This window comes from Mus musculus, chromosome 5 (assembly GCF_000001635.26).
Source record: "Mus musculus strain C57BL/6J chromosome 5, GRCm38.p6 C57BL/6J".
Lineage (NCBI taxonomy): Eukaryota > Metazoa > Chordata > Mammalia > Rodentia > Muridae > Mus > Mus musculus.
In genome coordinates, this window is record NC_000071.6 from 74,903,412 (window position 1) to 74,912,826 (window position 9,415).

Here is a 9,415-nt window from a genome sequence, read left to right on the forward strand (position 1 = left end):
GAAAGTAACCCACTCAGCTACAAAAGGTTCAGAACTTGGTAAGAATTGAGCCTACCACCAGACCTCCTGGCAGATGCGATCATAGAACTATATACAATGTACTATAGAACTATATACAATGTATCTGTTGCTTGCAGCCAAAGCACTCAGACCGATACACATTGAGACACACTGAGGCACATCACCTCACAATGGAAACTGAGATCCCAGAGGCCAGCATCCAGAAGTGCCTAGCTCTTTCTACCAGGGAAATAGCGGTGAAAACACCATTAAGAACTGGCAATCACTTTAGGGTGGATCTGATTCCAAACAAACTTGCCTGTCTCTTGCATCTATGCTTGGCGCTGTGGCGATGGGAAAGACCAATTGCAACAATGTATGCATCACCTTGCAGCGAGCTCTGCCCCTGGATTCCCAGGCTGCAGGCAATGGGCTGGGAAGGAGCAGCTGAGGCAATACAAAATAAGAAGGCAAACAGAAAGCTGCTGGAAGTCACATGTCTGAGGTCCCGGTGTCTCCTTGTGGCTTATGACTCATTTGACGTACTGTAGGTCACCCTTGCCTCATTTATTCCACAGGAAACTAGAAATGGCAGCCAGAGGGCTATAGGAAAGCACCTTCCCATGCCATCTTTATAGACTACATCCTCTTGTGTCTACTTGCAGGCGTAGCTGGCATACTACAAACCCATTCTGAAGTCAGAATGGAAGTTTTCCAAGTTTTCAGTGTGTCTCATATTCTGGCCTTAGAAGACACAGAACATGTGAGTGTTATCTGGAGATCAGAGTATGGTGTGTGTGTGTGTGTGTGTGTGTGTGTTGTGTGCACATGCGCACGCACATGAGATCGCATTTATATAATTTAACCTGGCCTGAAACTCACTATGGAGCCAAAGGCTAGCCTTGGTCTTAAACTTATGACAATCCTCCTGCCTCAACTTCTCTAGTACTGGAATGACAAGCATAGGCCCCCATACTCGCTTCAAACTTTCTTTAATAGGCATTTAGGGAGATGTCTCAGCAGTTAAGAATAGATGCTTCTCTTTCAGAGTTCAGCTCCCAGCACCTGGAAGACAGTCACAGCTGCCTGTAACTCCAGCTCCAGTGGCTTTGGCGCCCTCTCCTGGCCTCTGTGGGCACCTTCACTCATGTGTGCAAACCCACACAGAGATACAAACACATTCAATACACATAGTTAAAATCAATCTTTTAAAGATATTCGGGAATGCCCAGATCCAGGGGCTGCATTTGAATATTGAAAGGTCAATGGATCTTTGGAAATAAAGGTAAAAAGGCTTTCCTAAAATGTTCATATTTTTTAATGACAGCTTTAAAATCAACAAGTGACTTCAAGAGTGTTTTCACTTAATGGAAGGTCTCACTGCATGCTGGCCTCCAGCAGAGCCACAAGCACTTACTGAAGACGTTTGACAATTCCAGCATTGAGCTAAGCACTTAATGGCATCTCTTATAAACATCACAGAGACCCTGTTAGGTTAGTTTTGGCCAGCCCATTGTAGTAACAAAATGGTGGTTTTTTTTCTTAGAGCTTCAAAGAATTTAGATTATATAATTCACCAAAAAAATGAGCACAGCAAGCTAGGGTTGAAAGAAACAACAGTTCGACTGTTGGGATGAATTGCAACTGTGAACAATACAGTGGCCACAGCAGATCGTGTGGCGGGGACAGTGGACACAGGGCTGTTCTCCTTTGAAGGAGGCCAGCATCTTTTCAGTCCCCGTCACTGTGAGGGAGTAAAGACCCAGCAACCTCAGAGCTCCAGTTTTCTATTTATTGTTTTCTTCAGAAGACAGAAGGAATTTGAACTTTTATGTGAAACTGAGATCTTATTGTTAAACACTGGCAACCGCTACAAAGTTGTCCCTTTCTCTACAGCCAAACAAAATACAGCTGTGAGCTGGACTCTGCCCATAGGACGCCTGTTTGCAAACTCTGTCCCCTGACCTGGGGAAACTGGGGAACCATTTCAGACTCTTCTGCTCTCTTAAAGAAACATGGCTCCTTCGAGTAGGCTCCAGGGGGCTTTAAATTATCATTAATGGTCCAGGACTAGGCCTTTGCTACTGCCCACCCACTGGCCCTCAGAAATAAAATGGCCATCACTTTATTCCTGGTGACGTCGGGGTGGAACTTGTGAGATCATTAGTCTGTGAGACTTGAGGAAGCTCTGTAGACCTCGAGGCGCTAAGGAAGAACAAGGAGGGGGGAGGAAAGAGGGGGAGGAGGGAGAGGAGGGAGAGATAAGACAACAGGAGTCCCTGCTGAGCACTGCCCACCCTCTAGGTCCCCTTGGGCCCCCCCATCTCTGGCTCTTATCTGTTTTAACCATTCAGACCCCTGGAGGCCAGCACTCTGAGCCCCAGCCCACCATTCTTCATTTCTGATTTCTCTCCTCAGAGGAGATAAGGAGGTCCCAGGGCCTCTCAGTGTGTTTTACATCAAAGGCCACTGAAGGGTCCTGACAGGCTGGATGTCAGTGCTATAAACAAACCATTAATCACGCTGCCATTTCATGGACATGCTCGTCCCAGAGGGCATGAACTTTCTCCAGGGCACTAATATAAACCACATCTCTACCCCACCCCACCCCCGCCCCCAGTCCCCAACCAATGGAGGAGGCAGGGTGGGATGTCTGACTCAACCATTTGTAAATAGCCAATTAAAAGAGAGATGGTTGAAATGAATGAAACAGAGTCCCAGCTTCTGGGGACCGTGTAGAGTGTTCCCGCCCCTTCTGTAGGCACCACCTTTACATCAGGTACCAAAAGGGAAACCACGGGGACTCAACAGGATGCTGATGACTTGGGTACCGCACCCTTTTGGCAAGCCTCCATAGTCTGGGTTGTAAGCATTGGAGCCCATGGAAAAGCCTTTCCAGAACAGGGTCTCTCCTGAACTTGTGAGATGATGCTAGGGTCTCCCAACCAGTGGTTCTAACTTGGCCAATATGAGCCACTGGAGCCCAAGTCTTTGGTGTAGAGCCATCTGTCCGCTGAGCTTCTGCTATGAGCAATCTCCAAGCTCAGTCAAAAGGCTAGAGATGTCCTTGTCCTTACGGCTCTTCCTTCCTGTTGGGAAAGGCAACCCACTAAATAACCGAATTCAGGTATCAATAAAGCCATAAAAAAAAAAACATGGAAAGGGCAGTGGTGGTAGGGACAATAGTTTGAATTGGAAGAAAAGAGCTATTCAGTGGCTCAGCCAGTAGCCATGATACTGGAGTGCAAAGTGGGGTGCTTAGCAAAGAAGGAATGGTGCCTATGTGTGGAGGACCCTGTGACCCCCACCTGGGGGAGTGAGCTCATCTAATGAGATATCTTAGAAATGATACCTCACCCACCCAACCCCACCCACCCCCGCCAAAGACCAAACTCTGCAGACTATTGCCCTTGTTCTTGATTGCTTAGTAGAACCTGCTGCTGCTGGCCTAGTGCTGAAGACACTGTACACATTAGTCACTGGACAAGGGGAACTCACATTGGCACCAACAGGGAAGACTCATCCCTGCTGGCCAGCTCTCATAGTTCTGGGAGGACTGTTCAGGTCATAGGGGAAAGAAGTCATCAGTAGTGTCCCCACCACGAATGCCATGAACCACAATAATGGGTATGGCAAGATATGCCCATGGGTACGAATAGTGACATCTATGTTATAATGACAACCAATCAGTTCCTTATTTGATTTAAGGCCCAATCCAGGAAAACAAACACAGGCCTGGTACTTTAATCTGGCCAAGAACCTATCTAGGGTAGCTGAGGTCACAGGCCTCAGAGGCTGAACCTGCTATGTTTATTCTGCTAAATGGACAGAGAATCAAACTTCCCTCAAAATTTGCATCTTCCTGCTCAGGGGCAGTGTAGCCCTCAGACCTCATAAGAAAAGTGTCTGTGCAGTGCACGGCAGGTAAAGCAGAGATTCACAAGTGGCCAAAGTGCAGACAATAGTGTGCCGTGCTCAGCCACAAATGGAACATCTCTACCACCCATACTCTCATCTGGAAGACTACCATGGAAGCTGGCAAGAGCCAGAGACTGGAGAGTGCCCAACCAAAGCGGTGCCTCCTGGACATGGTAGGACCACTACACTCATGACTTATAGCACCGGTGTGTATCTGCACATGACCTGCACACAGAATTCTCACAAGCCCCTTCCATCGCTGAGAAACTGTGGATAATAATGGTTCGTAGGAGAGAAAGAGTCTCTTTCTCTCAGTTGGCTTGACTGACTGATTGATGATTGATTGATTGATTGATTGATTGGTTGATTGATTGATTGATTGATCTATTGATTGGTAGGCTGACTGGTTGATGAATTGATTGACTGGCTTGAGACAGGGTCTCACCATGGAGCCTACCATGGCCACATGTTGTGTAAACAGTATTGGCCACTCATTGTGTAAACCAATCTGGCCTTGAACTCATAGATATCCACCTACTTCTGCCTCCTAACTGCAGGAAATAAAGGTGTGCACCTCCATACCTGGATTTAGTTTCCCTTAAAGGTAGATCACATTCCAATGGATGGAACAAACTATACTCAGTAGGCTATCTTATTTTAAGAGCACATGAAGTTGGGGGGACTTAAGAGCACATGGAAGTGGGGGAGGATCGAGTTAGGACTAGGAGTGAGATAGTTATAATCATACAGTGTGTGAAATTCCCAAATCATCAATAAAGCTATTTTTAAAGATCACAATTCAGTCATAAATGAGACATCTGTATCATACTCCACTCTAGTAGCTCAGGCTCGGGGAACATTGTAGGAGTGGAGGCAGAAAGACTATAAAAGCCCAAGGTCAGAGAGGATCACAGTGGAGCAGCGTCTTCTCCACAGGAGCTGACCACTGCACGAATGAACTCGCGCTGTGAGCTGCCTACATAAGATCTGCGCAGGTCAATGAGGTCACCATTCAGGCATGGAGATGGGAGGAGCTGGTGGGCCCCACCATTAGCTGGTAAAAGATCATTAAAAAAAAGATCTTTATTCAAAGACTGCACACAAACCAAGAAACCCGGTCGCTGAAGTCCAAGCAACAAGGCAGGAAGCAGGGCAGCTAAAGTGGGCAGGTTTCTCAGAGGGTCTGAGCAGTAGAAAATACACCGCGTGCTTGGGTTGTGTCAGGGAAGGAACTCAGATTCTCCTCCATTGAGTGACTGGGAACTGGTCCAGGGCTGAGATCCCTTACTGGACTTCCAGGCAGAAGAACAAAGTACCGTCCCCAGGTCAGACTTGGGGAGGTCAGAGAGATGTGGAAGAGGACATTGTACCTTCTAGATCCTCTGCTTAGAAGGCACCTCTCTAACTGGGCCGTGTGGTGCAGACCTGAAATACCAGCCCTCTGGAGGCAGTGCTGAGAGAATTACGATGAGTTTGAGGTTCAGCCTGGGTGGTACAGTAAGTTCCAAACCAGGAAAAGATACAACCTTGTATCTTTAGTAAGACCTTGTCTAAAATGACACCGGAAACAAAGGTTAGATGGAGTTAGCCAGTAAATTATAGTTTAGTACGAAGACTAATCTGCTTTCCTAAGTAGACTATAGGCAGAGGCCTGTAGATGTTGATGATGTCATTGTCACAATTCTGATCTAGATCCTTTTCTCTCACTAATTATCTATCATTGAACTGATGTATTACCAGTTAAGTGTCATCTTTGTCTTGGACAAAACAAAGAGAGCATGTGCCTTCTTCACGTGATTGCGAGTTCAAATCTTCATGATATCTTCACAAGGCCTTGACTCCTTTCTCTCCCTGTGAGGCCTTAGCTGAGGATGTCCCTCAGAGTCACTTCCTCATTACCCAGCCTCCTCCCCATCACCTCTCCAAGATAGGTCCTTCAGAGTGTTCCACTGTCAGACTTCATGTCCCCTTGGATTGTTCAACTGTCTATTGTCTGGCTTCCCAGATATCAGTTATAATAATCCGTTCAGAAAGTTATCGGTACTAACAGAGATGTATCTCTGGTTCCCTGCTGCATCTTCATCGCTAGGATGCCACCTCACATATGGCAGAATCTGAATGGGGAAGGATCTCACCTACAGAAAGATTCATGTCATGGTTTGACTTTTAACACATGTGCTGGACCCTTAAAAGCTTGCTGGGAAGCTGATAGCTTTGAGAAGTGATTGGATAAGGAAAATTCTAACTTCATCAATGCTGTGGTAACCAAGGGATAAGCTCATAGCTGAGTGGACTAGTAGGAGGCAGCGGTGACTGGATTTATGCATCTGATATGTATATCTTATCTCCAACCCATCCTCTTGCTTGCTTCCCAGCTGCCACAAAGTGTCGGCTCTCTTCTGTCCTGCCTTTCTACCACGATACTCTTCCTCACCATACCAAGGCCCAAAAGTAACGGGACCAAGACACTGTGGGGTGAAACCTCAAAAACAGTGAGCCCAAATCCACCCAGGACCCATCAATCTCTCCCTGATGTTTTGTTGTAGTGATGGTTAAGTAACCCAAAAGCGAAGAGCTTAGCTTCCCATGAGGCTCAGTCAGCCAAGTGCATCTCTAAAGATGTTGCTTGATGTGGTCCCAGCACTGACTCCCCCATTTCTCCAACCAACAGAGAAGCAAAGCATTAGAACTGGGATGTTCAACTTGTGGACTTTGGACAGTCAAGGGCGTTCACCTTATCCGGATGATAGACAAGACTTTACAGTGTCTGTGTGATGTACAACCTTGTAAAACATAGTAGTCCTGCGATGACCTGTTCTATAGTGTCCCAAATAGGAATGGCAAACAAGTGTCCTTTCTGGTGCTACACTAGTCTGCAGCAGTGGTCCTTGAGAAAGTCTCTGAAGGTCACAAACCCTAAAATGTTTATCAAGGTGATGGTGTGAGAGGAGTGTCCTATGCACTGGGTACGTGCCATATCTATGGAAGGATTACACTTGGCTTTTGTCCAAGTGAACTTATTGCCATGGCATAACACAGCTGGCACTGACTCAGCATCTGGGCATGGGACAGGCCATTTGCATCACCTGCATTACACAAAAATAGATGAACCAAATCCTCATGACTCTAAGAATATCTTGTGACAGCCATGCCTGAGTATCACGTGCCTGGTGTCCAGAGACAATTTGTGTCATCTACGATTCATGACATGATGCCACTTTATAAATAAGGAAATTCAGGTTCAAAGAGGTTAGTAAAATTGTCCAAAGCCAGCAAAGATGAAGGCAGGATTAAAATTCAGATAGAACTAACTCCAGTATTCACTCATCTACCATAGCAATAGTTACAAGATGTCAGCCCACATGCCTGACCCACCTTGCATTAGCTTATGAACAAAATGAAAAAAGTAAGAAAGATATAATAATTTCCTTAAATCTGCATTATCTACTGTTGAAGATAGAATTTAAATAATAGGAGAGGATATAATGTCATGTGTGTACAGATTTATCCTTCTTGAATTCAGATTAGCTGACCTAGTAAACTTGGACTATCAGTATGACAGCCTAGGATCATTTGAAAACGGAGTGTCAATTGAAGGACTACTCAGATCAAGTTGATATGTAGGCGTGTCCTGGGAGGTTGTCTTATTGTTAATAGATGAGTCCAGCTCACCATGTGCAGCCCCATCCCTGGTCAGGTGGTGGACCTGAACTATACAAGAGAGTTCACGCATGCGGCATGAGCCTGAGAACCAGTCAGCAGTGGTTCCCCATGTTTTCTTCTCCAAGTTCCTGCTTGAGCTCCTGCCCAGACGCCCTTCAATGCTAGACCATGACTGGACGTGAATGTTGCTTTTGGTCAGAGCATCTTATCACCGTAACAGAGAAGACCCTAGACCAGGTGATGACCTCAGACATTAGTATATAATAAAGCTCATGCTAAGCCAAGGAAATAAAGAGCATGCTATTCCCAGTGTCTTGTCTCAATCTTAAAATTATGCATTTACAGTGAATTTATGTAATTTATCAGGCTTTTGGATAGGATTTGTACACTGGTTAATTTTTATCATCAACTTGACTGAATGGAGAAATGCCGAGGGCGTTAGAGAAACAGCTTTGAATGTGTCTGGACTTATTTCCAGAGACTTGGGAAGAAAGGCCCACCTGGAATGTATGAGGTAGCAGTGCGTAGGCCGGGGTACAGACTCAATAAAAAGGAAAATGGAGGAAGCCATCTGTCCCAGCGTTCCCCTTTCTCTGCTTGCTAATCTGCCAAGCAAGTGAGCAGTCTGTCACCACTGGGCCTCCCCCATCTCAATAAACAGGATCTCCTGAAATGCGAATCAAAGCAAGACCCTCCTCCCCTAAATTGCTTTTGTTGGGTATTTGGTCAAAGCAACAAGTGAATCTGTTCTTATAAACTTAATATTTTGAGTCTGTGGTGTTGATAGTTTCGGATGTTTGAGTCTTTTTATTCTAAAATCATAGAATTGTAAAATTGCTTTGAAAAAAATACTTAGTTGGCACAATAAAACCTGCCATCCTCTCTGATGCTGTTTGTAGTTTTACTGTCTGAAATCTCAAGTGTTTAAGAGCTGGTACCACATACCACGCTGTCCCACTCCTGATGAAGCAGATGTAAGACTGTGGGCTCCTAACTCAAAACCAGCCCACAGGAGTGCTCAGGTTTGACCACACGTGTATAAATGTTGCATTCACTTACAGTAGTTTTTGTTTTGTTTCACATGCATGACTGTTTTGCCTAAATGTTATACATCTTAGAACCCTAAGTTCTAAGCCTGGAGTTAGAGGCTTATGAGCTATGATGTGGGTGCTAAGAATCAACTCCAGTTCTTCTTCTGCAAGAGCAGTAAATTCTCTAAGACCTGAGTCTCCCAGGCCTCAGCTACAGTGTCTTAAATACAAGAACATACACAGAACTCTTCATTTCTAGCTCTCCTTCAAAGTACAGAATTGAGTCGTGCTGAACCTGGCCCCATTCCCTCATGGGATCCAGAGCTGGATGGCTTCTGCTGCCTGCAGAAGAGGTGAACGTCCAGTGCCCGTGTTCTCTGCCACTTCTTATTAGAAGACATCTGGGTAGGGTGCTGCAGGGAAGACTTCAGCAGGGCCATACTCTTGCTATTCATGCCCTTGGGTGGTCCTCTCCACGCTCCCATGACACTGAACTGGCCCGTGTTGCTCTCTTTGGTCAATGAGACACATAAAAGCAAGAGCTTGACAAATGCTCCCACATGAGGAGCCCTGGGACCACCATGCAGCAAAGCAAGCTTGTCACTGCAGGTCCCCAGGAAGAGCAGCAGCAGCAGTTTGGAAGGCAGTCTGCAGTGGCTGCATGTGGTGAAGACTTTTTAGACCATCCCGTTCCACTGATGACTGAAGCCACGTGAACGAGCCCAGGTAAGACTGGGAAGGGCCAGCAAGCTACACCCGACCCAACTCCACTGTTAAAATGAGCATGGTTTTAACTCACAGCC